The following is a 17650-nucleotide window of genomic DNA, read 5'->3' as shown; positions in this document are numbered from 1 at the left end:
ACTTACACACCCCCATACAACTCTTAAAAAGAAATAAGCATTGTTTTGAGCTGACTTGGAATGATTCTCCCTCATCCCCTCACCAAAAAAAAGCCAAGTTGTAGAAGAGTGTGTGTGGTATACCTATTAACTGGGATAACAGGGACAAAAAAAGAAAGATGGTATCATTCATAAACACTTTTTCCTTCACAAGTCTAACTCCATTAGTAGCAGCTATGAAGATGAATGTTTTATTCATAGTTTTCAGTATATGGAAATTTTATGGTATTGATAGCTATCATTAGGGCTATCCTCCTACTTAAAATGACTCTTTCCATTGAGCCTTTCTAGAGTCACTTTGATTTATATCTATCCCAATAGGGCTCTTGATTCTTTTGGAGACAAAAACATATCAAAATCGCTTAAAGCAATTATTTGTACTTGAAGTGCAAATACACTACTCATTCTACTAAGAACAGGAAGTCAATCATCTTCACAAAGCTAGCAATCTCCCATCATTTTCTTGGTAACAATTGAAACATTAGAGAATTTGTATTTGCCTCTAACTATATTTTCATTTAACCAACAAATGTATTATCTATAAGCAAAACAAAAGACAAAACAGAAAACAAAAATTGAAGAAAGAAGATACAAAGATGAGTAAGACACAGTAGGACAGACGCGTATACAAAGAACACAGGAAATGATAGAGAAGGAATCTAGGAAGGGGCTAATGTGAGCAGCCTGGTATTCTGAAGATGCTTTATAAATCTAGAGCCAGAAACTTTGATCTCAGACTGGGAACTAAGGAGCAGACAGGCTAAGGAAGCTGCTTTTATAAGTGGTGCTGAGAAAACTGGTCAGCCGCTTGTAAAAGAATGAAACTGGAACACTTTCTAACACCATACACAAAAATAAACTCAAAATGGACTAAAGATCTAAGTGGAAGACCAGAAACTATAAAACTCCTAGAGGAAAACATAGGCAAAACACTCTCTGACATAAATCACAGCAGGATCCTCTATGACCCACCTCCCAGAATATTGGGAATAAAAGCAAAAATAAACAAATGGGACCTAATGAAACTTAAAAGCTTTTGCACAACAAAGGAAACTATAAGCAAGGTGAAAAGACAGCCTTCAGAATGGGAGAAAATAATAGCAAACAAAGCAACAGACAAAGGATTAATCCCAAAAATATACAAGCAACTCCTGAAGCTCAATTCCAGAAAAATAAATGACCCAATCAAAAAATGGGCCAAAGAACTAAACAGACATTTCTCCAAAGAAGACATACAGATGGCTAACAAACACATGAAAAGATGCTCAACTTCACTCATTATCAGAGAAATGCAAATCAAAACCACAATGAGGTACCATAACAACGCCAGTCAGGATGGCTGCTATCCAAAAGTCTACAAGCAATAAATGCTAGAAAGGGTTGTGGAGAAAAGGGAACCCTCTTACACTATTGGTGGGAATGTAAACTAGTACAGTCACTATGGAGAACAGTGTGGAGATTCCTTAAAAAACTGAAATAGAACTGCCATATGACCCAGCAATCCCACTGCTGGGCATACACACCAAAAAAAACAGAATTGAAAGAGATAAGTGTACCCCAATGTTCATCGCAGCACTGTTTATAATAGCCAGGACATGGAAGCAACCTAGATGTCCATCAACAGACAAATGGATAAGAAAGCTGTGGTAAATATACACCATGGAATATTACTCAGCCATTAAAAAGAATTCATTTGAATCAGTTCTAATGAAGTGGATGAAACTGGAGCCTATTATACAGAGTGAAGTAAGTCCGAAAGAAAAACACCAATACAGTATATTAACGCATATATATGGAATTTAGAAAGATGGAAACATTAACCCTATATGCAAGACAGCAAAAGAGACACAGATGTATAGAACAGTCTATTGGACTCTGTGGGAGAAGGTGAGGGTGGGGTGATCTGAGAGAATAGCACTGAAACATGTATATTATCATATGTGAAACATATCACCAGTCCAGATTCGAGGCATGAGACAGGATGCTCAGGGCCGGTGCACTGGGATGACCCAGAGGGATGAGATGGGGAGGGAGGTGGGAGGGGGGTTCAGGATGGGGAATACATGTACACCCATGACTGATTCATGTCAGTGTATGGCAAAATCCACTACAATATTGTAAAATAATTAGCCTTCAATTAAAATAAATTATTTTTTTAAAAAAAGAACAACAACAACAAAAATTCCCTGCATGAGTTGCAGTTGAAATATATTAAAACAATGTTTTTTTCAACTGATCAGAATTTTAAAAATTTATAAATCCTTGTGTTATAAAATATCTGGAATTGTAACTTAACAAGCCACCATAGAATGTTTGCTCTTAAGACAAGTAGGTCTTGCTCAGGAGAATAAGGATTTTATTAAACAAATGAATAAATCTGTGAACTTAATACTCATAAATAAATAAATTCCATCGTGGGCAACACCTGATCTAAAGGACCTTTTGCTTTCTCTTTTGTTATGCCCTCAGGGAGCTGAATCCAGGCCAGAGATCAGGAAGATTTTAACTAACTTTTGCTCAAGATTCTTTCCCCAAAAGGTAAATTATTTGTTGTCTGTTCTCTCTCTTTTATTCTCTTACAGCTTCAGAAATGAGAGTAAAGTTGGTTTAGAAATCACCATTTTAGCAACATGGTGAGAAATCCTCACATATGTATATGTATAATTTTCTCTGAAATACCTTTCAAGGTAGCTGAAATTCCAGTTTCCAGGCTCAGCAATGCTCTGGTACTTGTAACTTCCCCTCAGGTCACACTTACATGGGTTTCCCTTGATAAATCTTGAGCTCGGCCTTTGCCAAAAAGCAATCAGTCTGACCACTGCTTTCTTTGGCATTTTCCCATAGGTATTAACTGCCTTTTCCTCATATGAATGAATTTCTGATTGCATAACTGAAAAAAAGTAAAAAATATTAAGTCAATGGATTCTGCCTTAGAAGCAAAATTGCTGATACTTCACAATTTTTGCCAGCAAGAACCAAATAAACAGTCTGTGATTAAGGCTTACAACTGAGCCAAGTGCAATTTGCCCTCCAGACTTTTAACCCCATATGCCTTTGTTGACAAAGAAGTGTCTAGCTTTTGAATCAGTGGGGCACCTTTTGGAGGGACTCCAGTTTCTTCTGACAACACGGACTTTTTGTGTGTGAAAGCCTGAGGGACTCCTTGCCATACAAGGCTGTGGCTGAGTACAGTAATTCTCAGTAAGGCATAAACCACCGCATGCCTTACATACCATAATAACGTTGTGCCTCCACTGAACAAGATGCAGAGAACAAAATTGGGGGGGTGGGGGATGAGATTCCTTCCATTTTAAAGCCTTCACAGTTTAAGATCCTGTTATCTAAGAATTACCTTCTCTTATCTTCACTGATTACTCATCGTTGTAAGTCACCATCCCTACAGATTTTTCTAGAGTTGCTAATTCAGCAGATTTGGAAGCTTTAATTTTCTGACAACTTAAAACCAGATGTTGGGTCTTAAAGATCAGATCGAAGGATGCTACCCACTTGCCTTCCTTAGAATCTTGTAAATTTCTAGTCTGCCAAAATAAATTTTGAAATGGTCTTTTATCACATAGTTGTGTATATACCTTGATAATTGCAGATCAAGACCAAATATTGTTTCTGAAATCGCTGTTCTTTCCACTAGCATTGCTATATCAAGTATCAATAAGGAATCAAGAATTTCTCAGCACATAAATCAGTTTTCCTCTCCTTAGTGACTGATAGTTGTTGGTTCCCTTAAGAAATTTGTGTTTGAATTTTGCTGAAGCAATGAGTTCACAAATTCTTGGTACTGTGTTGTTCATCCTTTACTCTTAACTTCTGTTAATTGAATTAATGGTGATTGACAGTGTAGTGAGTGATATGCCCAATTGTGAAATACACTGAATTTAAAGAAGTTGTTTCAGTATTATTGAGAACTACCTGTGAAATAAATCTTAGGTATAATGCTCACTTTAGTTAATCATGGCTATGGCAGACACTGAGGAGGACTTACTCCAAGTCCATTCCAGCCTGCCTCTCATGTCCTACAGAAACTAGAAAGCTAAAACTCCCTTTGACCTTAGATGGCTTGTCTGAAATGCAGGGAACCCAGATTCAACCCCTGAGTTGAGAAGATCCCCTGGAGAAGGGAATGGCTACCCACTGCAGTATTCTTGCCTGGAAAATCCCATGGGAAGAGGAGCCTGGTGGGCTACAGTTCATGGAGTCACAAAGAGTCAGACACGACTGAATGACTAACACTTTACAGGGTTTTGCAGCTCAAGTCCAGTTAAAACTTACCTTCTGCTCATAAGAAGCACTTAATGAATTAGATAGAAGAAAATGAATTAAGCAGAAGCAAGGGAAAACATAGGTATCTGCTATCATGGCATAAATCATGGCAATAACAGCAGCAGCATGATTCTGAGTTAACAGCTTCCTGATTACAGGAGAGGTGACAGGGCTCTGGAAACAGGACTTGTAGCAGTGGCTTGTTAATTTAGCAGGGAGTGTCCTGCTTCTACAACTTCATGACTTTAGTGAATCTGTCATGTGGCATGGATCCAGAGTCTACTTCTTCAGATGTCCCAGTGAATCTTTAAGCAACTTGTATCTGTTACCATAATAATATTGTATAGCAATTATTTCTAAATGCAGCAACTTAAAACAATAACCTTTATTATTGCATGAATCTATCAGTCAGCTAGCCAGTTCTACGTGTTCAGGTTGAGCTTGGCTGATCTTACTGAGCTTGCTCATGTGTTTGTGGTCAGCTGATGGGCTAGCCAGAAGCTGACTGGTCTCAGATGGCCTCAGCTGGGACAGCTCCTCACTGCCCCATGTGGGCCCTCATCTTATAGCAGCCTAGACTGGATTGTTCTCATGGAGTTCCAAGAGGAAGAGCAAGGTGTACATGACTCTTGAGGATTCGGCTTAGAAACGGCACACCATTTGTACCACATTCCATAGGCCAAAGCAAGGTTCAGTGAGAAGGAAACAGACTCAATCCTGTGATGTGAGGAGTTACAAAATCACATTGTAAAGGAGGAATGAAAAAATTGGGGCCATCATTGCAATAAATCTGCCTCAGCACTGAATGCACTAAAAATACTTTTTCTGTTTTGAATTGCTAGAATAAATTATGTCCTCTGCAGTTTAACTCCGACTTGCACAGTGGTGGATTTGACACTTTCATTTATCTCCAGTCCCTCTTAAAACTCTAAAAAATGACAGTAAATGAGGAAAACAGGTATAAACTGGTCAAAGAGAAAGGCAGAGGCAACAATGGCGAAATAGTAATATCAACAATACTGGTGATATGAAGAGCAGTCTGTGGCAGACTGGGTTCTCTGGGAAGCAGACTCTGAGATGTAGTTACATGTGCTAAATGTTTATTAATGAGGGCCCTGGGGTTCCACACCTGTGGAGGGAGAGCAAGGGAGCAGGAGTGAGCAGAAGTCCAGCTGCAAGACCAGCCTCACCACAGCCTCGGCCAACTCCATAGGGAGTCCAAAACTAGCATGGCCCATCAGAGTTGTCCTGCAGTGGACCCTATTGACCTCCCTAGGAAGTGTATGGCCTTGGACACGGTGGCTGTCTGCAGTGAAGGATCCCTAAAGGGGCTGAAAGCAGGATATAGCCTGCTGAGCTACATTATTGTATTATTTTACTATTATATTATTTATACTTTATAATTTAACTTAAAATGTAATTTTATAAATTATATATTTAAATAAAATTTTATTTCAATTTAAAATATAATTATTTATACTTTATACATTATTATATTATTTCTCTTTATTGAGCCAAGCTCCACACAGCCAATAGGAGCAGGATATGGACAGTGCATCACTGTAAGCATCTTCCCACTACATAGTCAGTGTTCTAACAAGTAGTATATATTTGAAGCCATAGGCCAAAAAATGTCTGTTCCCACTGACAGCTAGTCTCAATGCAGCTATTAGAGTCTTAGACCCCAAACCTTCAGGAGTGAGGAAGGGTACGTGTCAGCACTTGGCTCCCTTCGTTCAGGCACTAGGCCTGGATTTTACTGTGCCCTTTTCATTCCCCATGCTGACCTCCCCTGCCTTACCATGTGGCATGGTATTATACTTGGCCTCCACAGAATATCATCCATAGCCTTGTATTTCCAGATATTCAAGCAGAGTTGGTGCAAGGCAAATAGGAAAGCCAGATCCAGGGGCCAGCAGGACATTCTGATGAGGGGAATTGGACAAAAGGCAGAAGAAAGATGGGAATTAGACATGAGAAGAGCACAGGAACCCCTACTCTAGAGGGGAGTAAGGAAAACAGGAATAATCTCAGGATCTTGGCCCAGAACTCAACTTTCTACCCATAGGTGTGTAAAACACAGCATTAAGGAAAATTATCAATGCTAGTGACACCAAAAGAGAAAAAATATTGACTCCCTAAAATTAATTACAATTAAAGTCATTTATAAACTGGTACTACCATTTATGCCTAATTCCCCAGTGGCTCAGCAGTAAAGAATCCGCCTGCAATCCAGGAGCCACAGGAGACGCGGGTTTGATCCCTGGGTCAGGAAGATCCCCTGGAGGAGGACATGACAAGCCACACCAGTATTCTTGCCTGGAGAATCCCATAGACAGAGGAGCCTGGCGGGCTCCAGTCCATAGCATTTGGAAGAGTTGAACATGACTGAAGCAACTTAGTACCATGAAGCGCAATAGCACTTATACGTCATACACTGTGTGTTCAGTATATTAATTGGAAAGCTAAACTCTGCAACTCTGTTGCCAGTTGTTAGTGGTTGTTAATACTTCCTTGTGATCCAAGGCCCACACCATAGCACTAGAGAACACGTGAGCCAGAGGGCAGCTTCATTCTCTTCTGATGAGAGAGAACTCTGTGGAACAAATCCATGTTTCACATAAGTGTTCTTTTTCCAATATAAACCACTCTGTTATTGTAGGTGTACTACTCTCTTGATCATGGGCTTTTACTGTTAAGAAAGTAAGTATTTGTTTCAAATATATGCTTTATCTTAGACAAATGCAGTAAGGTATGTGCAAACACGTCATGAATTGAAAAGTGTTATAGAAATGAGCAGTTTTTGTTATGAGGTATCAAGAATGGTCTCCTTTTATACAACTTCTCATGTTTGCTGTTCCTAAACAATAGAACTCACATGGTTTAACAATTTTTCTTTTTTCTTATTTATGTGTAATTGCCATATAACATTACATTAGTTTTAGGTGCGCAACGTAGTGATGTGATAACTGCATATACTGCCAGATGATCACCACAATAAGTTAACATCCATTCCCATAAATAATTGCAAATTTTTTTATCTTATGATGAGATCTTTTAAGATCTACTCTTTTATCAGCTTTGAAATTGCAATATAGTGTTATTAATTATAGTTGCCATATGGTGCATCACAACCCCATGACGTATTTTATAACTAGAAGTTTGTACCTTTTGACCCCCTTCACCCATTTCTAACATCATTAATCTGTTCATCTCAAATTTATTGTAAACAATACCTTTTACAATTAGTGTTATTATTATTGTCTAATATTTATTGAGTGCTTGATACATGTCTTAGGACTATATATACTGTATCAGAATGGTTCTCTCAGGAAAACAGAGCCACTGTAAGTGGTATAAGAATAAGGAACTTCATATAGAAATGACAGCTTACATAGATAGAGAGGAACTGGGGAAGTAAAGGTCTGGAAGGTGGCAGTTGTAGGAATGGAGAGTCACTGGTGACTTCAGCCTGAAGCCCTGGAGTGTGGGTGGAGAATGTTAGCTCATGGGAGAGCTCTGAGAATGCCGCCAAAACCACACAGTGAGAGCTCGTGGAGGGGGCTGTGAGCCCCTGTGTCTGGTGAAGCCCTGACAAACCTCGGCAACTATTATCCCCAAAACAATGAACTCCCTTCATATACCTTCCAAGTCTTGCACAAGTCACTCCAAGTCTCACAAACTCTAACCTGCAACCACTAGGAAGGGGGATTCTGGGAAAGGTAGTTCACAGCCTTAGATAGAGATGATGTCAGTGGTGCCAACTTACCAATAGGCAATGCAGCACACAGACAACTCTATTATCTACAAAGGACACGCTGCTAACATCTGGGGGCAGTTAAAATTGGGGTCACAAAGAATCAAACACAACTTAGCAACTGAAAACAACAGCAAAAAATTATGAGATGCTCAGTAATTTGCTTGAGGTCACATGCTAATAGGTGGCAGAGCTAAAACTCAAATGGAAGTTTGTTTGATGCCCATGATCATACTTCTGATAACTATTTTCTAATGGTCCCTCAAAAATCAATAGAAATACAGATTATCTGTCATAATATTTCTTTTTATATTATTTCCTGTCCCTATGAGTACCAGAGGCATATGTTATGCCGAGTCTAGAACATTGTGGGTAAGAGATACAGATCTCAGAACTAAAGTGATGAGTCAGGACTGCCTGTCTCCTTGCGGCTAATGGGACATTTCTGCTGCCCGCAGTATCAAGTGAACTGCTAGGCAGCTTCCAGAGCTACATTGTCAGAAAGTTTCTTTTCTTTTTCTGATTGGAGAAAAAATAATATCTACGCTACTCAGTTCTCCAGTTTTCTCCACATACTGTGCTCTGAACAATGTACCTTGGACTGCCTTTTGGAGAGGGGTGATGCTTTCCATCACCTCAAGATGAGTGAGAAGAGCTTCAAGGGAACATTTGGAGAGCCTGACGTGGATAGCGTCTTTGGACTCTGTGACACAGAGTTGTTATCTGTGTCTGTTAATGACACAGAGACACTATCTCCTTCCTGCCTGGGACACGCAAAATAGTGAAAAATTACAGCTACGTTTTCTGGTTTAATGGCAGAATGATGAGAGGCGGCTGCGTTAGGAACAGACCACATTTCTGCCCACAGTAGGGCAAGACTGTTTGAGCTTCCTAATGAGCCAAGTTGAACAGATGAGAGGGAGCCATTGACAGCATCGTGTTCACTCCTACCTAAGACTGGAGGGGAAATGTGACCCAACGGTGGATGGCCAGAAGTCCAGGTGCTGAGGGTGGTATCGCGGCAACTACTGCCGCACAGTCCCACCTGCACCAAGAGAGCTGTGGTCAGAGGTGGGCACACCTCCAGTACGTCCCTGGAGGGACAGAGCCAGCAATTGGGCACCTGCCCCGTCAGAGGAAGTCATCAGGTTACAAACTGCACAAGCTACAAAAGGTGTTCTTTTCATTTAATCCTCTCTCCTTTTGAGCCTGGCCCTGAAAAGGTCAGAAACAGCATCTAGAACATAAAGAAGAGAAGGAAGGTAAGACCCTGAAGCAGAGAAATCAGTTATGCATCTCTCCCCAGTCAGGCACATGTCTGGGTGGAGAGAGGCAGGAGGAAGGGAAAAGGGAAGTGAATCAGTTTTGTGCTTCATGAGGACTTTAAAATCACTAATTGGAGGCTGTTTTGTGACTAAAGCAAACAAGGGATTTTTTTCTGAATGACTAAAAAAGTTTGGGACGTAGATGAGATTCTGTCCAGAAAGAGGATTTAACAGGAAGAAATGGGAAAGAATAAACCTGATTTATGCTTTATCCTATTCAGTCCAGCTTGTAAGTAAAATGACTATACCAATACAATGTGAGAACATAAAGGAACATAAAGAAACTAAAGACATAGCAGGATAGTAAAATGTCATATAAAGAGCTAGAAAATAAAATTGAGGACACCTCCTAGAAGTTGGATCAAAAAGAAAAATAAATCCATGAAAAGACATAAAAGCCATAAAAATCTACAGTCATCAAAGAGGTCCAAAATCTGACATAGGAGTTGAAAACGAGAAAAAAGGAGAAGTGTAGAAAGGAAAAAATGCTAGAAATATTTTCAGAATTGAAAATATGGGTTTATAAATTAAAAGTGCATATGTATTAATTATTTAGCAAATTTTTGAAAATATCTTATGAGCTTAGTCATATTCTAGAACTACAGCAAAGACTAAAACAAGCAAAGTTCTTGCCAAGGGGCTTGCATCCTACTGTGAGGAGATAGGTAATAAACAATGAAATAATAACATGATATGTCAGAAAGGGGATAGGTGTTATTAAGTAAAATGAGGACAGAGGAGTATGGAACAATGGGGTGGTGGGAAGGGATGGCTCTTTTAGATCAGGTGGTCAGCAAAGCTGTGCCAAAGGGATGATAAGTGCAGACATGTTGGAAATGTAAGCAGAACAAGGGCAAGATTATTTTTCCATTTGTTTATGATAAGTCCCAGTTACCTCGAATAGAATAATAGGAACCCAAACGATTGAATAAATGAATCAAGGCATAGGAGCAGCATATGCAAAGGCCCTGAAATGAGAACAGCCTTGGTCTTTGTCGGGAGTGCCCGTGTAGCTGGAGTAGAGGAAGCCTGGGGGGAAATGATAGGTGTGACCTTGTAGGCACGGCAAGGACTTAGCATTTATTCTGAGATAGACAAGAATCCATTGTAGGGTTCTAGACATCAGAGTATCATTATGCAATTGACATTGTTAAAGAACTACTCTTGTTACTGTGAGGAAAACAGACTGTACAAGGTCTAGGGTGGGTGGAAGCCAGGAGACCATGCTAGTCTAGGCAAACATTATCGGTAGCTTACGGTAGGATAGTATCAGTGGAGATAGTGAGACATGATCCGATTATTGATAAATCTTAAATATATATTGGAAAAGACCTGCTGATGAATTGGAGGCCATATGTGAGAGCAACAGAAACATTAAAGTGAGGCCAAAGGTTTTAGCCTAAACAACTAAAAGAATGGAGGAGGAAATTCTTAGATGCAAGGTGCACATGCAAGGACCAAATGCAAGGGTGAGAAATTGGGGGTCATTTGGATTTATTAATATTAAGATGCCTAAGAGACACGTAAGTGGAGATAGCACATATATTTCTTTGCTAAATAAATAAATTTGGGGAGGGGTGTGGCATGTTCAAGTTTATCTTCCCCAATACCCTGCATCTATCTCAAGGACTAGACAAGTGATCAGATTTTAAGGACCATTTCCAATCCTGAGACTTGACAATCCAATAGTCCTCTCCTCACACTTAAGTAAAAGCCATTGATTCTCTCCTTTTAAAACTCCTGTAGGATCTTTTCTTCCCCACATGTATGCCCTTCCTTTTCCACATTACATTCTCCTTATTGCCTCTAGCTTCTTGAAGTATGAAAGTGGAAGTCACTCAGTCGTGTCCGACTCTTTGCAAACCCATGGACTATACAGTCCATGGAATTCTCCAGGCCAGAATAGTGGGGTGGGTAGCCTTCCCCTTCTCCGGGGACCTTCCCAACCCAGGGATTGAACCCAGGTCTCCCACATGGCAGGCAGATTCTGTACCAGCTGAGCCAAAGGGAGGCCCAAGAGTACTGGAGAGAGCAGCCTACCTTCTCCAGGGATTTTCCCAATCCGGGAATCTAATGGGGGTCTCCTGCATGGCAGGTGGATTCTTTACCAGCTGACCTGCCAGGGAAACCCTCTTGACATATAAGTCTCTCTTATTTTGGAAAAAAGAAAAGAAATCCCTTCACTTGACCATCCTGCCCTTTCTTCTTCATTTCCCTGACAAAACTATCATTCCTCCGTTTAGTCCCTGAGGACACTCTTTCTCCTTATCCCCAGACCCGTCCCTGAACCAGGCCTTTCAAGGCTCAGCCCGCAGCCTGTTCTCCCGTCTGTTCGCCCTCACGGAGGCTCTGCACGCTCTGCACGGTTCTGTGTGCGGCTTCTCAGCGTGGGCCTCCCCCAGGATGCTTTCTTGGCCATCTGCTCTCCTGTCTGCCTGCCTTCTACTTCAGAAAGCTACTCCACGCTCATAGCTGCAATTAACACCTCTGTGCTGACAATCCCAACTGTTGTTTTCAGTCTCCACTTCCTGTCAGAGTTGGACTTCCTGAGTACTAAGCACAGTGGTGGTCTAGCGCGAGCACTAGGATCAGATGGCTTGGGTTTAAATCCCAGTCTAACTGCATAAGCTGTATTAACTATTCAACCTCTTGTCCTTCATAAAAGGGGAATAATAAAAGTACCTATCCCAAACAGTTTCCATGAGGATTAAATGAACTTACAGTGTAAAACACATAGTGTCTGGTACATAGTAAATGACAAGTATCAGCTATCATTATTGGAGGTCATATTGTCATTGCCAAATATATTTATCCAACACCAGGCTCCTCATTTGCTTCTCTCCTCTTTTAATCAATTCTCCTCCAGTTTTCTGTGGGATCTCTAATTCCCAGATCTAGAGATTTGAATATTTGTGATAGCCTTTGACTTACTTCTACTTCATTTCCTCAGTCCAGTCAGTTAACAGATAGGCCTTGCTAACTTGCCTAATTTTTCCTCAAAAGCCCACTTCAGGCTTTTTCTTTCCTCTTCTTCCGTCTGCCATAACCCAGACTGGCCCCCATCTCCTCACACCGCCACAGCCAGAGCAACCACCTCCTCAGTGGTCTCTACAGACTTAGCCTCCAACCTCTAAACTAGGAAAATCTTCTCATAGTCTTTGTCTGTTGTTCTGTTCTTCACTCAGAAATGTGCTGTTCTCCTCTGTTTCCACTCCGTAAGGTAGACAATCCTCTAAGTACAGAGAACTTTCTGGAACTACCATAATGAATCTCCATTCTGTTCCACTCACCTGCTTTGACAGCTCTGTCTCCCACTGCCCCACGACCAACTCACACTCTCTCTGTTCTCTCTGCTTTCCTGAATGTTGTTCTCACCTGGAATGCCCTCCTCACTTTGCTTCATCCAACTCATTTTACCTGTTCTTCCACTCAGCTCAAACTCAACCTTCTCCCTGAAGAGCATAAACCCATTTAATCTCATTCTTTACTGCTGCTACTGAAACCAGCATTTGATTCTGATTACATATTGTAGCAAGTTACTCCATGTAGTTTTAAATATGTCATTTTTTGTGTGTATTAGACTATACAATCCTGGAAGGTTGTAATGTTTCCTAAACGGTAGTGTTCCTGCTCCATCTATCCCCTACTGCACACCTAGGGAAGTCATAAGTAAATGGTAAAGATTCAGAAAACTCTGATAATGTAAAATAATAGTCATAATAATAATGCACACTATACTATATCCCAAGTACTCATCTAAGGAGTTTTACGTTAACTAACTTTCTTAATCCTCACAATAACTTTATAAAGTAGGAATATTATTATTACCATTTTATAGCCAAGGAAACTGAAGCACAAAGGGATTAAGAACATGCTCATGATTGATTGCTGACCCAGAGTAATCTTCACATATGGAGATATGTGAAAGAATGCAGAATATAATCAAGGAAGATTATATTATAGAAAATATATTGAGTACCCAAGAAAAGAAATTCTAAGATTCATCCTCACTTCAGTTATGCGAAAACTTCATTTCTGGGATGTGAAGGGAAAGGTATAAACAAGGGATCACTTAAATAAAAAGATACAATCTGTCTTCTCTTTATTTCTCTGATTCTAAATGAATCACAGAAGAGACCAAAAAAACATCTCATCCCACCTTCCACCTCCCCACTTCCATTTTATGAGTGAGGTCACTAGGATTGCTTTGAGAGCTCACCCAACCATAATCATCAGTCATTATGAAATAAGCATCTGTGTAAATTGGCAACTGCCTCGCCCTACAAGGAGACCCATGTTCCATGGTGTGCTGTGAAAGTTACTTACTCTCCTCTTTATCTTGCCACGAGGAACAGTTTGTCTATATCCAAATAATGAAGTGCTGTATTAACTTTATCTGTTTGAAAATCAGTTAAGTATTCCCTGTGAATAACAACTCGTCCACACCTACCTGAACTCCAGGTCTTCACTCCAGAAGAACACAACAGGGCTGAGTGGTCCTTCTGTGACTGGCCGGACAGCCCTTACTCTTCACACTGAGAGCACCATTTCCTGAAGCTAGGCTCTCCCCTTCCCCCAACCCTATCCCCTCCTGTGTGAAGGAAAGACTGCAGCTTGTTTGCAGCACAGAGCTAAGGCGGTGAGTTGAAAAGTTGATCAGTCATTTTCTGTGGCCTGAGTAGGAATCTGTACCTCCTGGCTTTTTGTTAGAGGAGGGGAAAGCAGTGGCCTGTTACCTCAGAAAACTCTGCCCTGTAAGAGGCTGGCCATTCAGAGGATCTGCCCTGGTAGTCACACAGGTTTTGCAGACCTGGTTAAAAAGTTCTTGAAATGGTTATCTTTGCTTACAGTAGTAAGTTAAAAAAATGAAATGAAAATTAAGAAAGCTTGTAATATAATCAATATTTCATGCCACCTCATTAGTGTTTGAACATGTTTTTGCTAAGCTCAGATGATTTCCATACGGGTGGGAAATTTCAGATTTCATTTTACTGAAGACAATTAACATCACTTTGAAACAGTAGTTATCTAGATGTCATTCTACCTCCGGAAAAATATGTGTGCTTGAGGAGGTTTGAGCCGCCACACGCAATCTTGACTGGCGTTCAAATGGATTATTCACTGTCTTGCCTCTAGCATCAGTTCGGCTTTAATGGCTTCTATTATTCAACAGTGCTGAAAGCGACTTGAGGCGCTACAGATTCCAAAAGCAGCCTGCCGGATGATGCAGAGAAGCTGCAGGGAGCATACGTTGTGAGAGAAAGGTGAATGCAGTTTCCCTGAGACAGGTGTGCGTTAATGTAACCATGGTTTTTAATCTCCCCAGATACTCTCCCTGCAACTATACAGGCTTTGTATAGTATGTTCAAAGGAAACATGATAATAGCTAACAGCTGGACACTTTCTAGTACTTTCTTATCAAGTCCTTCTAGTTTGCAGCTTTCCAGAACAAAGAGTATCCCTCATGCTTAAGCCCGGAAGCTTGATTTATAAACTTAGTGTAATGAACCCTGTCAAAATTTTATTACCAATTGGTTTGTATCATAATATATGTACAGAGCAGCTTTTGTACACGAGGATGAGTTACTGTAATACACTAGAATCTTCCATTTGTAAGCTTTCTCTTAACTTGGATGTTGTAACGTCTCCTTCGTTTTTATTTAGGTAGCTGCCATTTAGCCAGCTGCCATAAAGATAGCCATCTCCATATGATTTCTTTTGGAGTTGCAATTCACATATTAAAGTAGAATCCATCTTTCATCTTCTTGGTTGGTGAACACAAAAGATCTGTCCACAACTAGCCTAACACCTGTTTAGGCTATGTTCTCTCTCAGAAAACTCAATCCCACATTAAATCTTGGACTGTGTGTAATCATTCTGGTCTTTCTGGAACCCACATACACCAAGGCATTTGCTCCACAAGACAGCCTGGAACCAAGGTGTAATCAAGCCTTTCACTGGTCCCACTGGATTGGCTATGAATCATCTTCCTTTCTTATCCAGCTGGCACAGATAAATAGCAATTGAATAGCATTTTATCTCCTGAAGAATATAATTTCCTTAAATTACCATAAGGTAACAGTTGCTGTATTCACTTGCTGCTTTTATAAGGCCAGACGGATCTCAGGAAGGCCAAACTAATCTCAGGAAGCAACTCACATGTGGAGAAAATCCATTGCAGAGTTCAGAATCTCTTAGGAGATGGATTAAGCAGAATCATCCTCACAGTCACCTGCCTGGGAAACTTAAGCTGATTGCACCTGAACAGCATCGCGGCTCCAAGTAATGACACCATCTTTTGTTCTTGGTTTCATTTCACTGCCTAATCCTTCTGTCACCTGCCTCTTCCCTAGGGGCTAAGCTAATAGGAGATTGTTACACCTATCAGCAAGTCCATCTGGTTCACTGAAATTTATCTCACAAATCGTAGCTAGTCAAAAGATGGGAAGAGTGGCACAAAGTCTAATTTCTGTAAATCCTGCCTCACCATCCAACTTTGTAAAACAGAAGCACTAGTTTACCCTTCATTGGAGCAGCAAACTGTAAGGTAATGGACCCTTTCAGAACATTCATATATGATCTGAATTGGGGCTGATATTTATTTGTCTTGTTCCTGGTATTTTATTCAGGTTAAATTTGTAATGCTTCCATCTTCCACCGACAGTGACTTTCTTTCTTAATCTTAATAATCTGGGGGGAGTGCAGATTGTCTAGGTATATAAAAAAGGAAATAATGTATTCACAGTCTCAACAAAGAGCAAGGAAATCTTTTTTTTCCCCTTGTAGGTTCCTGCTGGATATTTTAAGAGTCAGTAGGAGTTGTGGTACTTACTCATTTTTAACCATGGGTCAGATTGGCAGCACTCTTCTCATCCAGTCTGTGGCTAGGACAGTTTCCCCTACTGTATGCTGTGGTAGTAAAATACTCACACACTGGGCACCTGCCTATGTTTGAATCCTGGCTCTGCTACACTGGCTGTGTAATTCAAGGAAAGTTTCTGTCTCCCCATGCCTTGCTGTCCTCTATTTGCAACATAGGGATAATAGTGCCTGCCTCATGAAATGGTAATGAGGATTCATTTTGTTAATGTAGGTGAAGTATTTAAATAGTGACTGGCCAATCATAAGTGGTAGATATTATTAGAATTATATTTCATAGAACACAAGTTTCAAGAGATGTTCCTGAGGAAACAAAAATCTGTGGTCGAATAAGATTGGAAATGTTTCACATTAACATATTTCATCAAACCTATAAAGGATTGCTCATGTACCACTAAAAGCAGTGCCAATTAAACCAGGCCGTTCTGCTCTTCCAGGGATTTGTCAGTTCTGAATTTTGTTGCATTGCTCTCCGGCAAGTGGCAGGAAATCCTTTTACCCCTACCTCAGTCCCTGGTAGCTAAATGGTAAAGAATTTGCCTGCAATCCAGGAGACATGGGTTCAATCTCTGGGTCAGGAAGATCCCCTGGAGAAGGAAATGGCAACCCACTCCAGTATTCCTTCCTGGAAAATCCCTTAGGTGGAAGAGGCTGGTGGGCTACAGTCCAGGGGATTGCAAGAGTCAGACGCAACTTAGTAACTCAACAGCGAGGACAACACAGTAACAAAATATATCCTCCACCACTTGGTGTTTTCCTTTAAGTTCTATCAAGCACTTGATTATTGTTTTGCAAGCAAATATGGCTTTGCTCTTAACCCTGTATGATGAACTTTGGCTGCCGTAACATCATGCATACACCCCCACTGCTCTGTTTTCAAACCTCCTGGCATATACAGTAACATTTCATTCCAGTGCCAAATCATGATGTGATCTTTATAAAGACATTTTAGAGAGCAATTAAACGTACATATGTTGTTCTAAGAATGTTCCTAACTCAACTGACATACGACAACAACAGCTGTGACGAGTTCACATGTGCCCACGCAGTGACCACCACCATCAACTGCTGCTTGACCAACAGCCACTGGAAGATGCCTCTGTCCATGAGAAGCGCCTTGCTTCTGCTGGAAAGTGCTGCTTAGAATCGATGAAATATTTATGTCCCCTTTTAGGAGATTTTTTTCAATGCATGTTAGCATATTAAAGGTGGGAGGACGCCCCGCAGTGAAGAAACCATCTTTCCTGATTGAAGCCAATGTCTTGGGCCACGCGGACATCCTTACAAGCTGCACCTATGAACACGCTGGGATGTGTGAAATAGAACCTAACAAATCTGAGCATTATAAAGTAATTGGAAGGGATTTTTCCAG

Source organism: Muntiacus reevesi, chromosome 4 (genome assembly GCF_963930625.1).
Source record: "Muntiacus reevesi chromosome 4, mMunRee1.1, whole genome shotgun sequence".
Lineage (NCBI taxonomy): Eukaryota > Metazoa > Chordata > Mammalia > Artiodactyla > Cervidae > Muntiacus > Muntiacus reevesi.
This window is presented reverse-complemented; position numbering follows the sequence as displayed.